The sequence below is a fragment of the Petromyzon marinus genome, chromosome 3 (assembly GCF_048934315.1).
Source record: "Petromyzon marinus isolate PM22_M1 ecotype Great Lakes invasive population chromosome 3, UKy_Petmar_22M1.pri1.0, whole genome shotgun sequence".
In the NCBI taxonomy this organism is placed as follows: Eukaryota; Metazoa; Chordata; class Hyperoartia; order Petromyzontiformes; family Petromyzontidae; genus Petromyzon; species Petromyzon marinus.
Window position 1 is genome coordinate 12,332,493 of NC_133669.1, and position 11,818 is coordinate 12,344,310.

Consider the following 11,818-nt stretch of genomic DNA (forward strand, 5'->3'; position numbering starts at 1 on the left):
CATGCAACAGTCGTTCATTTAACAGCCAGTGTTCATCTCAGGCTGCGACCAGATCACCCAGGCTACGCCCGATCTCGTCCGGGTTGAGTTTTGACAGCACTTGGACGGACGACCACAGATGCGCAAAACGGGTGCGGGACTACATTGGGGGCAGTGCCGGTTTACCCTGTTAGCAAAAGTAGCTACATATGCTACGGACCCCGCACTTTCAAGGGCCCCGCACTAAATGCTTTCAAGCTATCAATTCCGGTTCAGGGATTTTGCACTTGCTCTATTACTAAAGTACTATATCGCCTTCAACTCTTATGAACGACTGGGTGTTTAAGTTTAACGATTTGTCGTATTATCCGGCTGTATGGCAAATGAAAAAATACACTTTACTAGGCAAGTAAAAAAAAATTGTGTTTAAATACTTGTGTTTTATTATTTAGGGCCCCTTTATGACATATGCTACAGGCCCCGCACCAGCTTAATCCGGCACTGGTTGAGGGGCAGTGCCGAACAAAAATCATAGTTGTACTGTACTATGCTCGTTGCCTACCACGACTCGCGTTGACCAGCATGGACTCGCACTGTGTGGGTGGTGGGCTCTCATCCAGCAGCGGACTAATCACAGGGTTTCACGCCTCGATGTTTATCTCAAAACTCACAGCACCGAGTGTGAAACTGCAAGTCTCAATGTATTTGGCCATGGAGAAAAACCACCTCTCCATGTGGCTTTTCCAGGTGAATTTTTAGAAAGAGGAAGCCTTTTGCTTTCTTGCAGCTGCAGGTAGCCATGCCTCCTGCCTCCTATTCAACCAAGAGATATCAAGCCCCGCTTAAAAAAAACCGAGCATCTTTGCCTCCAATAGCCAGCCATTGCTTGACGTTTCACATTTCCTCGTCATTTTATCCCACCGCACGAAAAACAAGTGAACCATGCGAACAAAAGTCCAGTGAAAGAGTGCTGATGCGTTGAATAATGCTTATCAGCAAAGCGATGAAAGCTGCACGTGTCCCTTCTTTGTATTCCATGCGTGTCACATCTGAAGGGCACTGGGGTGCAGTAAACAGAAGTTGACCTCACAAAGGAGGAATTCTTAACCTGCTGTGCGTTTGATTGGAATAGCGCGTGTGTCCTTGCTCCATTAATCCTCAACCTCTATATCGTGATGGCTAGCACAATAATTATTCATAAAGAATATTGACCAATTGGCTTAATAGAAATGCATGATGTATATACAGTACTCGGTAAATAAGCATGTACAGTTCTGTGTCAGTCTACTGGCGAATGAAAATTTCACCACACCGTGTTGGTCATGGGGGTTGTTTAACCATACCGGCCTGTGACCTCCTGTCAGCAAGCCTTCGACACTTCACGAGGCCTCAAAGTGCACCTGGCCTGGCACAGGCCCTATAGTGACGTCACCGCCACTTAGTGGCGAATGGTGGCTGTTTTTGTTGTTAACCATACTTCACCATGCTGAGCAGTGTGGGTCGGTGAAAGGGCTGAGCACCGGTTCAGATACCACCGGATTCTGATGTTGGCTGTGGCCCAGAATTGAACTCAGGATGGAGTTCCGAGCGCAGTGCACTAATCACTAATCTCCCTTATAGCGACATGCAGTACCTTTTATAACATTGTTATTTATAAACCATTAATTCTTATCATAACCTAGCCTCATGCTTGTGTAGTGGAAAGCGGTATCCGTTACAAAATGAGTCACTCAACATAATTCATATTTAGTTGACAGAATTAACTTCCAGCTAATAAATAACGGTGGCAGAGTTGTGCAGTGGTTTATTTCTCCCCCATCAATAACAAAATGGCACATCAGTCACTGTCGGTCCATTTCTTTGGGGGCGGTTTGGGCCCATCTGTTCTTGGGAAATTACATTCAATTATGGGGGCGTGAGCCTCTACTTATGCTCAACGTGTAACACCGGTAAATGGCTTCAGGTCTTCTCAGAAAGAGAAACAGATCAATTGTCCCCAAAGTCCTGGTGACAGAGTTGGGGTTTTTCACAAGCCAAACACAGACCAGAAACTATAAGCCAAACTGCAACAGGATAGGGCGCACACACACTTACTCTCTAGAGCACTTTGGCCCGAGACGAAACTGTACTTTCAGCAAACATTGATGCAAGACCGAAAGCTATAGGGCATTTGAAATGCACACGCGCGAAGGGAACGCAGCCGAATGAGATGCATTCCCGCTTGTTTACTTCACATTGACTCGCTATTTGAGTGTAAAAGACAGTGTTTAGACATAACCCATGAAGGCTTCCCACAAACCACACAATCAACATACATCAACGTTACGACTTCACTCAAAATTTTGACTTTAGTGAGCGGTGGGTGGGGGGGAAGGAAAAATCGAAGAGTTGTATTTGTGAGGAAGTGAAAGCTGCTCTGTCTTTCCATGGTTCTGGGCGGGGGATGGGGTTGGGTCTCCTCCGCCACGGTGACCCACGGCAAGATAGCGGTGGAGGAGACGGCGAGATGAAATCAAAGAATTTGGAGACCACGGCTGGGCAAGGGCAACGAAGGAAAGGGTAGGCGGGGAATGAAATCGGTAAAGACCTTTGCCCAGCAGTGGGAAATTATAGGCCGACGACAACAACAACAACAACGGCTTACCTTTCATTAATTTCGACAGACATATAACAGCAAATCATATGTGCGGAGTGTAATGAAGCTTTGTTGTATGCCCCATCATGGCACAACCAGCAAATGACAGCTGAACAAGGGATACACATTAACCCTGGGGCAGAGTACAGCAGCAGTATGCACCTTTGAGGCCTTAGATTATTTATACTGTGGCTCGTTTGTGCAAAGCTGACGCATGTTATACTTCGCCCTGGGATAATTATACTTCGCCCTGGGCTACCTGGCTAAACTGGCCAATCGCGCCAGCTTCGTGCCCGTCACATTACCAACTGCAATGCCACCACTCAGCTGTTGTGCCGTCTAAGTTACACGGCACCAGCACACCTCCCCGTCTGTCCAAACTCGTTTTGACCACCAGGCAATGCCAAGATGAAAAACAGAAACTGTTATACATTCACTTTCGGAAAACGCTCCGGTGATTAAAATCTCAATCTAGGTCTCCCACATATACTGCGAAGCGATGTCGTCAACTCTAAAGAGGTGGGAAAAGCTTCTGTTTTATTTCAAGTGAACAAGTGACAATTTCCCAATTTTCAATGCAACGACTACTTTTGTATTGCCACAGCGCACAACTTAACGTTAGGCCTCATCCGATGGTTTTACTTCACAAAAAATAGTTTTAAGGGCCGGTGTATACCACCTCAACTATTCTTCACCAGCTATTGCTCAACATCAATAACACGTGGTATTATTGAAGGAAGGTGAAGAGCGGGGAGTGTATCTGATAATATAAGGGGAGTGGGGGGGGGGGGCTTGAGCAGTGGACCTGTCCATAAGCAGGGAACTTGATAAAGATCAGAGATATGCTTTATTTAAACATAGGTAAGAGGCTGCTGGGACCAAAAAGTCCCTTTTTCAATGGAGACCAGGCTCACAAAGCCACACAGGTATTATGTACCAAGGCTCATCACCATTGCGCAATACTCAAAAAGCGTGAACTTAACAAATGGTTTTGGAGCTCGAGGCTGCACAGGGATTGCTCTAATGGCAAGGATCACGCATGGAAGACTTCATGTCCAAACCCCTTACTTGCCCTGCCCGCAAAGTGGGGACAGTGGCCCGATTCGCGCCGACGTTTACACCTAAACACAGCATGGGGATGTGAATTGGGTTTCACTTCGGCTTACAATGGAGTGTTCTCTAGTGTACAGGGCCATTCTCCCTTGTATGTATATATGTTGAACTTCTTTCGCATCGTACATAGCCAACCGTGCTCATAGGGGGGCATGGGGGGGGGGAGGGGGGGTGTTACTGTGGGTAGCAATTCGCGTATTGCATTAGGAACCAAGGGACTTGGATTCGATTCCCCCGTCATGTCTCACATCCGTTGCAAGTGATTTAGGAACCGTTCCTGGGTATCCCCCTGTGCCAGCCTTCACCTTCCCGCACTCATCAAAATGGTGAAGTATGGTCAATCGACCTTTACAAACAACATGGCATGGGGAGGCCATCATCCAGCAGTGTATTGACAAATTAAATAATCTTGAAGTATACAGCAATTGCTTTTGTGTAATATAAGTTGATGAAAATGTGGGGTTTTGCATTATTGTCACGAAACAACCATAGGCAAATGTTTATGAATGCTGAGTAAACATGGTTGCCAAAACACAAATGCCCGAAACAACAACGCTTCTTTAAGTTATGTCAACTATGGCAGCGCTATAGTTTTATGGTAAACACACACGCCACACTAATTTGAGATTCGCAAGGAACCTGCGCCTGGCATAATGTGCCAGTGTTCAGAGGCATGTGTTTTTGTACAGAGCATGGTGGCACACGCCTGTTATCCAGCCCTCTGAAAGGCAAGGGTTTGTGGATCGTACACACAATTGTAAAATGCCCAAACCCGCTGGGCTGCAAGGTGGCCAGTAGATGGCATTATGGCAAGTGGATTGAATCCATCTGTTCAAAGTCGTGATTGTTTTCCTCCGGATACCCCAGTGGGTTTTCAAATGCCAATCACTCATTGATGACATTGGCCAAACATACCAATGCAGGAGTCTGCTGGAAATGAGTCATGAGACTCAGTAAGGGCTTTCTTGGATATAATTTTTTTGTATTTAATAACACCAACTGGCAATCATTAAATCACCATCATTATGCACCTTGCAGTACAATTGTTTGCAACATTGCCCCTAATTCAGCGTTTCCAAACTCGTTGGTTGCAGACCCCCAGGGATTGTAAAAACCTGTCAGGGGGATTAGCAGCCTTTGCCATGGATACCGTGCAGGATACATTTTTGAATGTGCACAAGGGGCACGGCAGCACCACGTTTTGGTAACAAAATACACAGCATCAAATACCTCGTCGACTAGAGCAGTGGACGTTGCGAACTCTATATTGTCTCAATGATGACCTTAGTGTGTTGGGGGTTGGAGGTGGGGGGCACAGGGACCATTGGTCTTGGCCGGGAGCTGTCGTACCTAAAAGGTTGAGAACCACTGTTCTAATCGTTAATGCTGTACTCTGTTTGAAAAAATACATTGTCTGCTGTTCAGGCAGGGCTGTTGTATCAGCTGTTGTACGAGCACAGGTTCAGTGTCAAGGGCTCAGCAATGAGAAGGTAAAATCCACGTCTCTCTTTGATTATTTTGTTGATTGTGAAAGTGTTTAAAGGTCGCATCTTTTGAATGCAACACCATTCATGCTCTAAAACCAATAATAATAATACAGTACAATAGCACCACACATTGTGCGTGAATGTCTGGGTTATTGAATAAAATAATAAGCGTCGCATTGTCAGGCAATGTACTTCGGCTGAGCAAACTCCAGCGGACTCTTTATGCTTCTGTAACAATCCATAGTGTGCCCATTTTCTATAACCTTTCTTATTTTAGAAGAAAAAAAACATTTAAAGCCCTTTGTCAATCCACCCCTGGATGATCGCCTCTTCACATCGCTTCAGTCGCGGAAGTTGATTGACCACATGGTACTTTTAAAACCTTGCCCATGAGTGCGGGGGTTAGCAAAGGAGGATCCAGTGGAGGGGTGGGAGGAGAGAGGTCAGATATCACTCGCCACTAATGATAGCTCATAATCAAGGTTTTTGGGTTCGATCGCGTAAGTATAAATGTGTCGTGACCCTCCACCACCCGACACAGCCATTAAGGTTTGCCATGTAAACAAACGCGCCAATTAGTTACTACTTCAGCCCACCGGCGTGTTGGAGAGTAAATCCACAAAATTTACAATTGGAGTACGACGTTTCGCTGATAATTACATCCAGCATCATCAGCGATTTGCCAAAATAGTGAAGCAATCCACCTGCTTCCGGTCTTAAATAGAGCAACATGACATCACTGATCCCATCAGCCGGGTATCGAACTCAGCCCCCCCTCCCCTCTCAGCTTAATCGAACAAGTGCAAAAAAGTTTGAGACGCCATTCAACGACCCCACCTATTTTCACTTACAAAACCTAAAAAAAAATGTCAATGACACGGACGCAGTTCTCCATTAGCAACAGAACCAGTGGTGGAAACTACACATTCCCACTCTATCAACAGTATAATCACTGTTCACGATCCACAAAGGGGTATGCATTTTATGGACCCAGGAACAAATGGGCTAAGTTAATGTTAGGCTGGGATTTGAGCTCAGGTCCATAAGATTTTGAATTGAGCACTCTAACCACAGCTCCATCCAGCCGCACAGTCAATTACTGGCTGTCAGAAATGTCTTTGCATATAAATTCAAAAATGTAGAATATGTATTCAAATTTAATTCGTACAGAAATATCACTGCAGGTGGCATTTACAACGGATCTGTGGTCATCCAGAACAGACCGTACAACATATAACGACTCAATGCCCGATCCACACATATGAATGAGACATCACAACGATACACTCCACTGCTCCTGACGCGGTTATCTGGCTTAACCACCTGAATGTGAAATTGTAGTCTTGTGCTCTGCATCTATATCAGCCGTAAGAAAGAAAAAAAAGATGCGAACACGATATGAATGTTCGTAAAAACCTCACGATTTTCGTGTCTGCGTCTCAATGCGAAATCAATAAAGCATTAATTCCCAAGTGTGTTTAATGCAGTAGAGGAGTTTGTTCAAAGCAGGCGATGATGTCAAGAGTCAAGGGAGTTTCCATTAGGCAAGCTCTCCTTGCGCTTACATGTGCTTCACACACAAAGCAGTGTTATGCAATGCACATTAACCTTTTTTGAGTCAGACCTTCGTGAATATTACAGCAGTTGTTGTGGTAACAAGTTGACATTCGTGCATTGTAAAAACAAAGAAAAAAAATAGACCTCGTTAATTATTTAAGAAAAGTGCATGCACAGAACATGATAACAAGAGCACACATTTTTGGATATTCATCATCAGTAGCCATGATCCATCAACTGCTAGGTGAAGGGCTGCGCAAGTTGTACCCATGATTCACGGTCTCATGAATGATGCCGACGGCCCAACTCGCTCCTGCACACAAGCCACTCATCACTCCATCGGCATGGTGAACGGACTCTCGAGGGTGAAATACAGTACGAGTCATTTCATTGTTGCAATATCTGCTTTCAACTGCTGAACTTGGATTATTTCTGCATTACTATATTCTTATAAAACTACTTTTTTTTATTAATTTTACCAAGCAAGGCCCACTGAGCGATAGAGCTCTATTTCAGAGGTGACCTGGCCACAAATTATAGCTCAACGTGGTGGCTTATCATGTGGAAATTTATAGCAGCCAAATACTCGAAACGCATGTTTCTAAATCATCAATGGAAGATGATTATGCTTGCTATGAATACATTATCACTACATTTATAGGATCACAAAATCAAACTCTTGATATTTTTGCAAATGCAATGTTAAGAAAAACATTACACATTCGAAGAATTGCACGAGATACACAGGGTGTCCATTATTAATGACTTACAATTCGACAGCAGTTTAAACTATGGAGTGTAAACGTTAACTACAATACCGCTTATATTTTAACTTTCACCCAAAACAACTCGAGTGATCTTCGTCAAGCACATAAAGAGTGCAGGATGGAGCACAGGAATGAGGTTTAGGGTTGGTCAGTATATGTTAATAAAATAGAAATAACAAAAAAAATATATCCCTTTCACTGGACTAAAAAGTTTAATCCTTGCTAAAGTGCAAAAAATGTATTGGCATTCAACAATCTGTGGCAAGAGATGGCATTTATGTATGGTTGCAAATCCCGTAAAAATGCTTCTGCAAACACAGTGGAACCCTCTGGCAGTGTGAGCTTGAGGAGAATAAAGGAGGAGGCTGCTCAGACATGCCGGATCGCCCCTGCCAAGCACGACTCCCTCTCAGAAGATAACTTGCTGCCAAAGGAGTGGCCGTGTGGTATGTTGCTATGTTAGCGGTATAAAATTATATAATTCTGAATGTGGAAGCAGAAATCTTTCCACTCTAGAGAAACGTACATTGAATTGTTTTGTGACAATGGTTGCAGTAGGCTGAAATTATTTAGTTCGAGCATGAGTTGATGGCATTAAAAAATAAAGTGTTTTAGATTATACTATACCCACACCATCCTTGAAATCGAGATATCCCACTAAATTCATAGGGAGAAATGAGAGAGAAGCTACATTTTATTTTAAAGCCTCTACCTATCATCCATCAATCTCAATGCACTCTTTTTATATTTTAAGACATGGAGCCATTGCTTCCACGACATTTAATCAGCTGTTGAGAAGAGTGTAAGAGGGGTCATTAGCAATCAATGGGGTATCTCAAATGGATTACCCTGAATATAAAGTTCATGTGTATGTGCAAATACCAAGTGTTCACCAACACAGGGGGCTATGAATTACGAGGAACGTATCTGGCCAGGTAGCTTGCGGTTAGAGCAAATGGCTCATAATCTAAAGGCTGCGAGTTCAATTCCTGGTTGGGGGTCGACTCAGCCCAACATCTCTCCAGGGGTGATAAAATAGTACCACTTTGTGGGGAAGCCAACAGTTGTTGTCCTATGATTAAACTCGCCACAGCCATAGGAATGTGGCATTTCCATGACTGGCTTCGGGCTGTAAACAGGATTTGAGCACTGCCTCAAAGCTCAGTTGAACAAGAAGTCGTTGGCTTTTTTTACTTAAGCTGAAAGGATAATTCACTATGCAACACAATTTTTGTTCCTAAGTAGTAAGTGTTATTTCGTAATTGCCTATGCCTGAAAAGTATAGAAAATGGCAAGTATTCCCCACAAACTTTGCTTTTGTGACCAAGACAGTGATATTTTGAAATGTATCTATTTTCAATGAGAAAATGTGCGAATTTTTCTTTCACATGAAGTCAGAAAAAAAAAACATGTGAATCAAAATAAACATGTATTCATACTAAAGTAACACACAAATTACTACAAACGATTTAGAAGCGAGTAGTTTTTCGAGATTTACGATTATGCTGTAAATCACTTTCACGAATCAGCCCCCAAATGTAGTCACATGTTCTCGTTATACTGTCCTTGATAGCGGAGTTCAAAGTCCAGTACAGTGAGGGAAAAAAGTATTTGATCCCCTGCTGATTTTGTACGTTTGCCCACTGACGAAGAAATGATCAGTCTATAATTTTAATGGCAGGTTTATTTGAACAGTGAGAGACATAATAACAACAACAAAATCCAGAAAAACGCATGTCAAAAATGTTATAAATTGATTTGAATTTTAATGAGGGAAATAAGTATTTGACCCCTCTGCAAAGCATGACTTAGTACTTGGTGGCAAAACCCTTGTTGGCTATCACAGAGGTCAGACGTTTCTTGTAGTTGGCCACCAAGTTTGCATACATCGCAGGAGGGATTTTGTCCCACTCCTCTTTGCAGATCTTCTCCAAGTCATTAAGGTTTCGAGGCTGACGTTTGGCAACTCGAACCTTCTGCTCCCTCCACAGATTTTCTATGGGATTAAGGTCTGGAGACTGGCTAGGCCACTCCAGGACCTTAATGTGCTTCTTCTTGAGCCACTCCTTTGTTGCCTTGGCCATGTATTTTGGGTCATTGTCATGCTGGAATACCCATCCACGACCCATTTTCAATGCCCTGGCTGAGGGAAGGAGGTTCTCACCCAAGATTTGACGATACATGGCCTCGTCCATCGTCCCTTTGATGCGGTGAAGTTGTCCTGTCCCCTTAGCAGAAAAAAAACACCCCCAAAGCATGTTTCCACCTCCATGTTTGACGGTGGGGATGGTGTTCTTGGGGTCATAGGCAACATTCCTCCTCCTCCAAACACGGCGAGTTGAGTTGATGCCAAAGAGCTCCATTTTGGTCTCATCTGACCACAACACTTTCACCCAGTTGTCCTCTGAATCATTCAGATGTTCATTGGCAAACTTCAGACGACGGGCATGTATATGTGCTTTCTTGAGCAGGGGGACCTTGCAGGCGCTGCAGAATTTCAGTCCTTCACGGCCTAGTGTGTTACCAATTGTTTTATTGGTGACTATGGTCCCATCTGCCTTGAGATCATTGACGAGATCCTCCCATGTAGTTATGGGCTGATTCATCACCGTTCTCATGATCATTGCAACTCCACGAGGTGACATCTTGCATGGAGCCCCAGGCCGAGGGAGATTGACAGTTCTTTTGTGTTTCTTCCATTTGCGAATTATCACACCAACTGTTGTCACTTTCTCACCAAGCTGCTAGGCAATGGTCGTGTAGCCCATTCCAGCCTTGTGTAGGTCTACAATCTTGTCCCTGACATCCTTGGAGAGCTCTTTGGTCTTGGCCATGGTAGAAAGTTTGGAATCTGATTGATTGATTGCTTCTGTGGACAGGTGTGTTTAATACAGGTAACAAGCTGAGATTAGGAGCACTCCCTTTAAGAGTGTGCTCCTAATCTCAGCTCGTTACCTGTATAAAAGACACCTGGGAGCCAGAAATATTTCTGATTGAGAGGGGGTCAAATACTTATTTCCCTCATTAAAATGCAAATCAATTTACAACATTTTTGACATGCGTTTTTCTGGATTTTTTGTTGATTTTCTGTCTCTCACTGTTCAAATAAACCTACCATTAAAATTATAGACTGATCATTTCTTTGTCAGTGGGCAAACGTACAAAATCAGCAGGGGATCAAATACTTTTTTCCTTCACTGTATATCCTGGTGGAAGCACTCGCCTTGCTCCTCCGAGTACGTTCCCATGTTCTCCTTGTATTTATCAATATGAGCATCAAGGATATGGACTTTGAGACACATCCTACAGCCCATTGTGCCGTATTTCTTCACCAGAGTATCAACCAGCTCCACATAGTTTTCGACCTTGTGATTGCCCAGGAAGCCACGAACCACAGCGACAAAGCTGTTCCAAGCCGCTTTCTCCTTACTAGTGAGCTTCTTGGGGAATTCATTGCACTCCAGGATCTTCTTTATCTGTGTTCCGACGAAGACAACGGCTATGACCGTTGTCTCAGACAACTTAGGGAAGAAGTATTGAAGGTACTTGAAAGCTGCCGACTCCTTATCTACAGCTCTGACAAATTGATTCATAAGGCCCAATTTGATGTGCAGTGGTGGCATCAGCACCTTCCGGGGTTCCACCAGTGGCTCCCACTTGACGTTGTTCCTCCCCACAGAGAACTCGGTCCGCTGTGGCCAGTCCTGCCTGTGGTAGTGCACCTTGGTGTCTAAATGTTTTGTAGTCATTTTTTTAATTACTTGAGAATAAATACATGTTAATTTTTATTCATGTTGTTTTTTTCTGACTTTATGTGAACGAAAAGACACAAATTTGCCCGTTTTCTCATTGAAAATGAGTAAAATTCAAAATATCACTGTCCTGGTCACAAAAGCAAAGTTTGTGGCGAATAATAGCCATTTTCTGTACTTTTGAGGCATAAGCAATAAAGAAACAACACTTACTACCCAGGAAAGGGAAAAAATGTGTTACACAGTGTAATCATAATTAACAGCCCTTTGTCATTCCACTGCTGGATGAAGGCCTCCCCATGGCATATCAGTCACGAGGGCTGTAATACTGCAATACAGTGCCAAATTTATACCCCTCATTTATGATCTCATCATAAAATAAAGTACCTTGATATTATCAGGTAATATGGTTTCTTCATTATCATCACTATTCTTGGTTCTTTCGGTAAAGTCACGTAGAAGGGAAACAATAAAATAATAAAAATATAAAACAATAAAATTATCACGACGTTTCGACTGCAACACAAG